General features: G+C 40.6%; 1 long non-coding RNA gene across 1 annotated transcript in view; it reads left to right on the forward strand.

Annotated features, from left to right (window-relative positions):
* The window catches only part of LOC142053888 (uncharacterized), a 55,158-nt gene extending 46,668 nt beyond the window's left edge, over positions 1 to 8,490 (forward strand). Inside the window, exons 2-5 of the long non-coding RNA XR_012659357.1 lie at positions 1,131 to 1,203; positions 3,725 to 3,825; positions 5,235 to 5,306; positions 5,945 to 8,490. This is a non-coding gene — a long non-coding RNA (uncharacterized LOC142053888). The remainder of the gene's footprint in view (positions 1 to 1,130; positions 1,204 to 3,724; positions 3,826 to 5,234; positions 5,307 to 5,944) is intronic.
* Positions 8,491 to 10,039: the final 1,549 nt, after the last annotated feature.

Raw genomic sequence — 10,039 nt, forward strand, 5'->3', positions numbered from 1 at the left:
CCTCATCCTAACATCAGTGGGGGGGTGGGGTGGGGGGAAACATGTTGCAAAGCTTTGCAGAAAATAAGAAAATGAGGTTTTTGCTTTGAAAAATTCAAGCTGGTGCCTATGTGTAAGATAATCAGAAATACAGATTATCAGAGTAGAAGGATTTAAAGGGACCCTATCAACTTGAAATACATGAATTTATTTAAAAAGTGTTAAAAGTAGTATCAGATAAAATTCCCACTTTCTGATTGCTCTGCAAATTCTTGGGGCTTTACAATCGTGATTTTCATTCTGCTATTGCAGTGTGAAAGACACACAGAAACACGGAAAATAATGGAACTGAAGATACACAGAATGCATATAAATGCAGAAGTAAACAAACTAGAAAGAACCAGAAATAGTTTTTCATTTTCCCAGTTATCTGTAGTTATTGCAAGCCTTGGAGTTATGCCAAACAATAAAAAGCACATTACTTTCAGGCAACAGACTGCTTAAAGGCAAAAGACATTGATCCTCAATTAAATGAAAATTAATTTACTCTTCCTTTTACTCTTCCCTAAAGGTTATTCAATGGCCTTAGATTTTATTTTTTTAACTGGAATCCAAAAATTAGTTCAGTCCTGGAAACAAAGTCTTGTTGGCACTAAGAAAATGCTGTTTCCATGTGAGAACTAAGTCACTTAATTTTGGCACCTCAGTATGAAATTATGTATATCTTTAGCAGGATTTTGGAAGGAACTGCTTAAAAATTTTGCCACAGGATGTTGCCAGTTAAGCTATTTGTAAAGTCATCCAGGCAAGGGAGTCATAGGTGGCCAAACGTGATTCTAATCACATGTTTATGCCCCATGGCCAGATGGCAAACTTCATGTGATCCTAACACTTCCCAGGCACAGATCTTTACTCTTTCTCAGGCTACTGCAGCTACACTCAAACCAGCCTAACTTTTGCTGTAGAGAAACAGGGAAATAATGAGAAGTGAGAAAATGAAATTAGAAATAGATTTTTTTCCCCCCTAAATACCAAAATGTTTTTGATAATGTAATATATTGGTGCACACAGAACTAGGTGACCTGTGTGTGAGAGGTTGGGTCTTGAGTTTGATGGTTATTATTATTACTTTCCTTTGACCTTGTGTGCAGAAAGAAGAGAAAGTGGCAGCTCTCATCAATTAACACAAGTTAACAAAGCTTCTGTTTTTCTGTGGTGATATAGGTAAGTACAATCACATATCAAGTGCCTTGAGTCTATGCATTATAACCTTTAAATGCTTCCCAAGCCAGTCATAGTAGATGAGATGAAAAAAAGAAGAGGTGGAAGGTTAAGCATCTGAAGAAGTATTTAAATATGCATAAATATGTAGTATTTTCTTCAGAGCAAGCAGAGAATGGAAATAAAGTTTCTGAAATGAGAAATAAATTGGTACTTTAAGAATCACAGGAAATAATGAGTGTGAGAGCACTGGTATTAGCATTTGTGTCATGAGCCTATGAGGAGTATTTTACTGTCTGCCCTCCCCTGCCCACTCCACCTGGGACTGGAGGGGGCATCAACAGGATAGATTCTCAAAAAAGCTTCTAATTTAACTAAACCACGAAAATATAATTATACCCTTCTAACCTTCCACCTGCAGAAATGGAACTCTGCTACTTTCATTTTCCTCCTTATGTTGTTTTCTTTGTTGTTTTTTTTTTCCCCTACACCAACCCTAGTAAGATATGAGCAAGAGATGTGACTCAGCTGGAAACTTGAGCAGGCACCCTGTTGGAAAGATGGGTAGCACTATACTGAAAAGTATTATGGCAGGATCAGTCAGTTCTTCTTTCCCAAATTGTCTCTTGGTCTCACAGTGCCCTTGAGTTGCTCACAGCACTGGCTGTTGGATTAATTGATTTTTCAGTTCACTGACTGAAAAAAATTCCATTCACATTGACCTGAAATGATTTCTTTTGGGGGGGAGGTTACTCATCATATTAAAAAAAGGAAGTCTTAAAATATTTCATTAGAGTTAATTTGAGGCATAATTTAAAAAAAAAAAGCCCTAAAAGTAATTGCTGGGTCAACTGTCAGTCTGAACCAAAAATTATTTGTTTTGAAAATGGCAGGCAAATTGTTCTGACCTTTAACAAATGTTTTTTCCCCACTGAAATGTGCAATGTCTTAAAAAGAAACCTTAAAAAGTTTTGATGATCTTTTATTGCAGAAAAGATACATTTGCCACAGCTTTTTATTCAACATAAGTCTGAGGCTGGACAAGATCTTACAGCTTTTTTTTCAAGAGGGGGCAAGACTGGGGGCTGAATCTGCCTTTTCCTTCAGTGGTGCGTTTGAAAGGTTTTTTTGGCCCACACTTTTCTGCTTCTGCTTTGTGAGCTCTGGGCAATGCTTGTAGAGCAGCTGTGTTCAGACTCTGAGCATGGATCAGGACCATATGCCCTCCTCAGAGGGAAGGTACCACAGTTGCATTTCTAGGTCCCTGAAACACAGAGAAAATATTCACAGGAGACAACCAATATTTACAACTAATTATCGGTATGTCAGGGATTAGTCCGTACTTAAATTAAGGTAAAATGTTCTTGTTTCCATTTCTTCCTTCAGATCCAGATGGCATAATTGTCGTGTCTCCTGTGTGCCTGTAAATTGTGACTTCTCAATGGCACTGATTGGCTTGAAAGGCTTTAAATGGCCTTGTACTAAAATAGCCTTTAAGTACATATGCACAACTGATAAAATCAATACTAGAGAAGCGTAAACAAAACGAGGGTTGCAAGGCAATCAGATGAGAATATATAGCAACCAAAATAATGCAACTAAGTTGTGCTATGAATAGCTGCCCCACATGCTGCAGTAATGCTGCATATTTACATAGCAAAGAGAGGAGATGATGAGGGCAGGCACATTGGGATGAAAGATCACAGACCCAGGCCCCAAGGGACTGTTATCTTAACCATGACTTTTGATAGAATTTATGGTATTTTGAAGACATTAATCTTTTTTAATAATCACAGAATCATAGAATGGTTTGTGTTGGAATGGGCTATTAAAGGTCATCTATTTCCACCCACCCTGCCATGGGCAGGGACATCTCCATTAAATGAGGTTGCTCAAAGCCCCATCCAACCTGACCTTGAATACTTCCAGTGATGGGGCATCCACAACTTCTCTGAGCAACCTATTCCAGTGCCTCACCACCCTAACTGTTAAGAATTTCTTCCTTATATCTAATCTAAAACTACCCTCTTTTGGGTTAAAACCATTGCCCTTTGTCCTGTCATTGCAGGCCCTGGTAAAAAAAAAATCTCTCCACCCGTCTTACAAGCCCCTTTTAACTATTCAAAGGCCACAGTAAGGTTTCCCAGGAGCCTTCTCTTCTCCAGGCTGAAGAACTCCAACTGTCTCAGCCTGTCTTCCTAAGAAAGGTGTTCCAGCCCTCTGATCATTTTTGTGGCCTCCTCTAGACTTGCTCTGACAGGTCCGAGTCTGTCTGTCTTATACTTATTTGTAGAGTGGAAGTGACACAACTTACAAACATTCTACCCACTGCAAAAGCCCGAAGAAGGGGCTGGACCATGATTCATCTCACTGGGTTTACACCTTCTCAGCTGAGCAAGCTGCCAAAAAGTCCTTTTCTGCTTAATGGAGACAGAGAAGCAATTTCAGGATGGGTTTTTGTTGTCATACTTGAGACATCTAGTTTGGATGATTTCATTTTGTTCTCAATTTGTTCTCAATTAAGTTTGCAGTGACTACCTTACATGTAGGGATCAGTCAGAGGAACCAGGTGCAGCACACAGCCCCACTGGTCTATGGCCAGAGCCTGGCTTTCCTCTCTTCCAGGTCAGTGAAACCTTTAATACTGTACTTGCTGGGAACACCAGTGGATATGGTGGATGCAGATAAATTTTCCTGCCTGCTGCCAGGACGAGCTTTAACCAGCTGTGTTTTAAGGCTAGCGCTTTGCACACAACAGGCAGAAATCTTTTTGCGGGTTTGTGGGGCTGCTTGTTTCTTTCCTCTCTCTGCTGCCCTACCTGAGTGCTTGGCTTCAGCTGGACTGTGTGTTGAAAAAGGAAAAATTGCTCTCTCTCTCTTTTTAATGAAGAAAACATGGGAACATGTATGTGTTGGCAGCTCTTGAATTTACAAAGAAAAATATTAGGTGAAGTTGACCTGTATAAAATGTGTACAGATCACCCTGTTTTATAACACAATCTTTTTCAAAATGATTGAGGCAGACTACTCTGGTAACGACAGTTCAGACTCATCCCTTCTAGGAATATAATTTATGGTAAGGTCATTGTTTTGACTAGTTTATTTTCAATCTTCATGGGCATTAAAATGTAGAATTACCTTGATAATAAACAGGATCCTTGAATAATAAGCACATTCACACTGACTAAGGGTTTAGTCTTGGTTTAATCTTTTATTCAGCAGCAGATTGCTTTTTCACAGTAACGCTATCAATTACAAAAATGATCTATATAAAAGGGCTAGGGAAGCTATCAAAGTAGTGTGGTGTTCTTATGATGAAGATAGCAGACAAGTCAGTGTACACCCTGGAGAACGTGAAAATCTCTTCTGTTTTGCTTACTTTTGTGTCCAAGAAATTCTTGACACCTGCTTTCCATATATTTTAGGTTTCTATAAGGCAGCTGTCACCATAATATCTAAGTGAAGTGAAAAGAATTAAAGACAGCATAAAATGGAAAAAGCTACTATTAAGGCAACTGGGCTGCATTTCAGGACAATTGGGCTCAATTACCAGCTCTGTCCCTGTCTTCCTGTGTGATCTTGGGCAAGTCCTTTTCTTTGTGTTGCTGTTCCCCATAGGTACACTGTGCTTAATTATGCTTCCTTTCTCCCACTCATCGCTGGTTTTGACTAGAATGAAGCTTCTGGGGACAGGACTGGTCTTTCACTGGCAGTCTAGAGAGTCCAGTCTCAAATGTACGCATCCGTTCTTAGCGGTGTATAATTTAGCTGCAGCCGTGAATTTATTGATTACCACTGTATCAGGATACCTGTAGATTAGTCAGTAGGAAATGTATTATAACACAGTTTATAATAAGCTTAAAGATTCTGCTAAAAGGCCTTTTTTTAATGACCACTTATGACTAAAGAAGCACAGTGACTAATGTGCACAGTCTGTGATGAAGTATGGAAGATGATTCTGTATTTTCATATTCATATGTTCATATACAAATGAATATGTATTTTAATGGAATTAAAAGCTCTTTCCTGAACAGGTACTTGAGAGTAAAAGCTTTATCTGAAATGAGGAGGGGAAAACATTTGAATTACAATGGCCTGGACAGATTGTAAGTAAGATTTAATGGGAAAGTTGATATATTACTCTTTTTCTTTAACCTGAATTACTATGTGTTTTTAGGGAGCCTTCTAGTGCCAGAGTAAATGAAAGTTGCTCTGGGCTCTGAACAGGCAAAATACCCTGTTCCTTGTCCTTTTTTCCTTGCCCTCAAATGCACCCATTTCTCCCTGTATTTAATGATAGGAAATGATAGATGCACCTGCAAAAGATGAGGGCAACTAAAAGAGGCAGAAAGGCAGGGAGTGGAGGCTGGTGAGGTAAACGGTCAACTGCAATTGCTGCATTTCCCTTCGGGCAGCCTTGGTCACTTTGCTAGAAAATGGCTTCAACCACACCATCTCAGCCAGGTTTGTTGTGTCCCAAGTTATTCTTCTGGGTTTCCAAAAGTACTGGCCTTTCCTCACCATTTAAAGGGTGGTCATCACAAGCAGAACATGATGATTTGGAGAAGGAGGGTGTGAGTTGCCCTGCAGGCGCAGTCAGCACTGCAGCAGTGCAACCTCTCCTTTTCCTGTTGGCACCAGGCTGAAGAACAAGCTCTGATAGGGTCTGAAATCTGCTGTCATGTATTGCTTGTGCAGTGAGAGTAACTGTGAAACTGCACTTATTCTGTGTCTTCTTCCACAGTAATATGAAAGGCGTCGGTTCTTCTGGGGCTGGTACGCTAATATACCACACAGGAAGCACTCTGGCCAGAGCAATAATAAAGACTAGATCTTCAGGAATTGCCTATTTGACAGAAGAACAGATTGACCATAATGCATGCCCACCACGGAGGTTCTACAGTCTTGGAGACCAGCACGCTATGGGAATACACAATGCTTGTATGCCAGTGTGCTTTGTTCCATTGATTCATACTGGATTTGCACTGGGAAGCTTCCCTGTCCTGCACACCCACCTCTTAAAGACCAGGCTGTAGAAGCACAATTCTATCATCTGTGGAGGCTGCCTCCATCATGGGTTGGTACTGCAGGGTGCCAGACTCTGAATTGCACAGAACAGGGCCAGCACACGGAGGAGATATTGATGCTTTCCAGTTTCTGAGTTCCATGGGACCCTGAACTCAGCATGAGCCAGAAACCACTGCCTCCTGAAGAGGCTGAGCACTGCTGACAGATGGCATTTTGCCTGCTTTAAAGGTAGCATCTCTTGGCTCTTGCTCAGTTTATACTTATGCGCTTAACTTCTAACCTGGAAAGTAAAATGTCATTTGACATGCTGCCTTTGAAAGACTCCAGACACCAAGTCTACTTCAGTAATTGCTGGAGCAGCCAGGATAGCAGCCATCTTTCAAGCCTGTAATATCAGCTCATTCTCAAAGGGAGAACACTTCCTTTACTGCTGGTAGCATAATTCCCCAGAGGAATGACAGGATCATTCATATAATCCTAACCTCTCAGCCTTCCTTCCAGCATTGGACATCAAGTGAAGATGATAAGGTTTTATCTCCTCTAATGCCTTGGGAAAGTAGTGCAAGAAGAGTTAGGAGGGAAGCAGAGCTTGTGTCCTAACTCCTTCAGGACTCTGTATGACTGCAGTGTCTGACAGCTGTTCAACAAAATTGATTAAAGTAAATGACATTACAATTCACCTCCAAGATAAGCCAGAATATTAACCCTCAAAGATACTGAGATAAGACAGTTTAAAGGCTAAATACCTTAAAGAACCTTGACTTAATGCAGAAATTGAAGGTGCTGCATCAGATGAGCTAGTTAAGAAGTTTGTCAACTCTGAACCTGACACAAAAGCAATCCACTGTGTCCTTTCCAGTCCTGGAAGAGCAAACACCACTTCACTGTTTTCTCTACTTGGATCTGGAAGCCTGTCCTCTGCAAATGCTGGACAAATTTCTCAAACGTCTGTCATTCTCCACCACAAGCCCAGACTCCCTAATGTGATAACATGAATATGAAGAGGACCGCCTGTAAATTCTACTGAAATTCAATCAAAGAAAATAAACTGCAGGCATCTGCTCTTTGATTTGGTACTGTTTAGGTGTTTTCACTTGGTCTGCATAAAAATGCTTAAGTAGCTTGAATAAATGCCAACCCAATATTTCAGCATCTGATTGGCTAAATAACCATGTGAACAATGGCAATGAGAAGGTAAATGGGAAGGTGAAGGATATGGATTAGCTGGCTACTGGTCCTCATTCAAAAACTGCTGATTAGTGATCTCCTTTCAAATCTGATCAGAAAGGAACATTGTTTTTATTCATTTAAGTAGGAGACAGTCACCTTTTATGCTTCAAAATATATGAGACAGCATTTATAAGAGTGTGACTCCTATAAAAAAATATATTAATGAATGGTGTCAGAAAAATAATACTTAGACCCTCCTTTAAGCAGTGAACACATTCTTCTGTACTTTCCCTTAGTCCTAAAACTCCTTGAATTATAATAGTAAGTCAAATTCTTCCATGGTGAAACTTTATTGGTCTTGACAGACTTTACACCAAGTGTTTGTCTGGCACAGTATTAAATAGCCACCTTCTCATACCCAAACACACAACCTCAATGCTAAAAGGTAGCCATGATAGCAAGGAATCCACAGTACAATTTTGCACTGTTAGAGGGGAAATGCTGGTCCTCTCCAAGGCTGCAGCAGGCAGTGGCTACATGCCATGCGCTCTCATCCAGGTGTTGGGTTCTCATTATCACAAAGCAGTTGGAGCTGATGACCCACCTCACTGGTGCTTTTAATAGTTAGGGCCGAAATTTGGATCTGTAGTCTTGCTTTGCTGCTGCCTTACACTTGTGATACCTAAAGGGCACAAGTGCTGAACACTGTCACAGTGGAACTCCCTAAATGCTTAAAGGTCTGGCCTAGATTCACAAATTGTCTAGCTTCCCTCTGCAACTGATTTGTAAGAATGCTCCAGTGCTGCTTATTGTACTGGGCTTCACATGGAGCATCTCTGGAAGTGCTGACATGTCTGTCTCTATCTCATTCCTGTTTTAATCATTCACCTACTAATTATAACTCAGACTTTATGGTGATGATGGGAAGGATTTAACTTTCCTCATCTTTCTGAAGTGATTTGAACCTGGGATTAACTACTGTGGACAGAATGAAGATGTTCTCTTTCCCTCTGTTAACACTTCTGTTTTATGTGGAATAAATAAATGTGCATCATGCCAGATAATAAGCATGATACAGGAATGCTTGGGGCACCTCTGTTCTGTTCCTGCTACTCTATTTATATTCAATAAATTGCATACAGAGATGGGATTTGAGGCATACTTCTGCTTTAATGTTGCCTCTCAGCTGGGTGCTATCTTTACAGTGTTTTCCCTGCACTTTTATTCCTTAGGCTGTGGTTGCAAGGAATTGAAAATATGTTTTTAGAAGATGCAACATAGGATTTAAAATGTCATAGCCATATGGTGCAACACTGAACTGGTGCAAAGTAGCCCTGACTGTTCTGGTGTGATCAAGGGATTTTTGTGGCAGGCAATTACGCACTAGATTTTATGACAGCTCAGATATGATCTGACTGCTCAGTTCTGATGTTACTTGCAGTCAGGTACTTTCTTCTCTCCTGCAGCGGCATAGAACAACTTTGCCTACCTGCCTAAGCCGGGTCAAGGTCGTGTGGCTGAACAATCCCAGGAAGTCCGGGTCTGAGGCTGGTCAGTGCAGAACTGTGGCCTTATGCTCCACACGGGTGGGTCAGGAGCCTTCATACACGAGCCTAAAGGTAGTACATCCCTCCCTTTTGCAGCCCTAGCCTTCAGAGAACACTTAGGTTTCTGCAGGTAGTTTCTATTGGGAGGAAATCTTCAGGTGAGAGACGACATTTCCTTGATTTGATAATGTATATTAATAAAAAATGTACATAAAAGCCTGTGTCCCTGAATCAGTGGAAATCAAAGAGCAGAATGCTTTCTCTCTTATGATTCCAACCCTCTTTTTGTCCTTTCCTTTTTCTTTTTTTTTCTTTTTTTTTTTTTTTTTTTTTTCCAGTCTGCATTCTCCTTAGAAAGCTCTCCTGGCTTTCTATCAGGTCAGGGTCAAACAACAACTAGCTGCCTTTGACTTTCTGTCGTACTCTGTGTCTGTGATACTTCTGCGTGTCTCTGTTTATGCTTACACATGCCTGCATATATATCCACTATAAAAACCAGCTATATCCATTTGCTTTCATTCTGTGCTGAACCCCTCTCTACTGACATCGCTCAGCTGATCTGACCTGCATTTGTGGTGGTGGCTCCTGTTTTTCTCTTTCAGTCAGAATAAGGAACTAATTCACTTTATATGTATCATGAGGCTATTATTAGCTTCCATGAATCTTCCATCCACAGTCCGCCAGCAGGTGACGTATGAAGATGGTAATTCTACTTTTTACATGACAGGGTGAACCAGACAGCCTTGGGCTTGACTCTGTAGGAAACAGTAAACCTTCGAGTACTTTTAAGCCAAATGCGATGCTGTCAGGTCATTTCTAGTGTAACTAACTCATTTGATTTCATATGAAAGAGCTTGGGAACTTTGTATGAGCTCTGTTTTCTAGTACAAATATGTTAAAAAAGAGCTGAGAATGTGAGAAGGTGGACGCACATGCTGCTGGAGCCTGGATTCTCTTAGGCAATGAAGACATCTAGTGATATGTCTACATTGGCCTTCAAATTTGCTGAATCCAGATCTTTAAGATCTGCATACCTGCACTGGTATGTTGCTTGGTCTGTTTGAATATTTCCTTCTCTATGGGCTTAGATGTGT

The sequence above is a fragment of the Phalacrocorax aristotelis genome, chromosome 2, assembly GCF_949628215.1.
Source record: "Phalacrocorax aristotelis chromosome 2, bGulAri2.1, whole genome shotgun sequence".
Taxonomy (NCBI): Eukaryota; Metazoa; Chordata; class Aves; order Suliformes; family Phalacrocoracidae; genus Phalacrocorax; species Phalacrocorax aristotelis.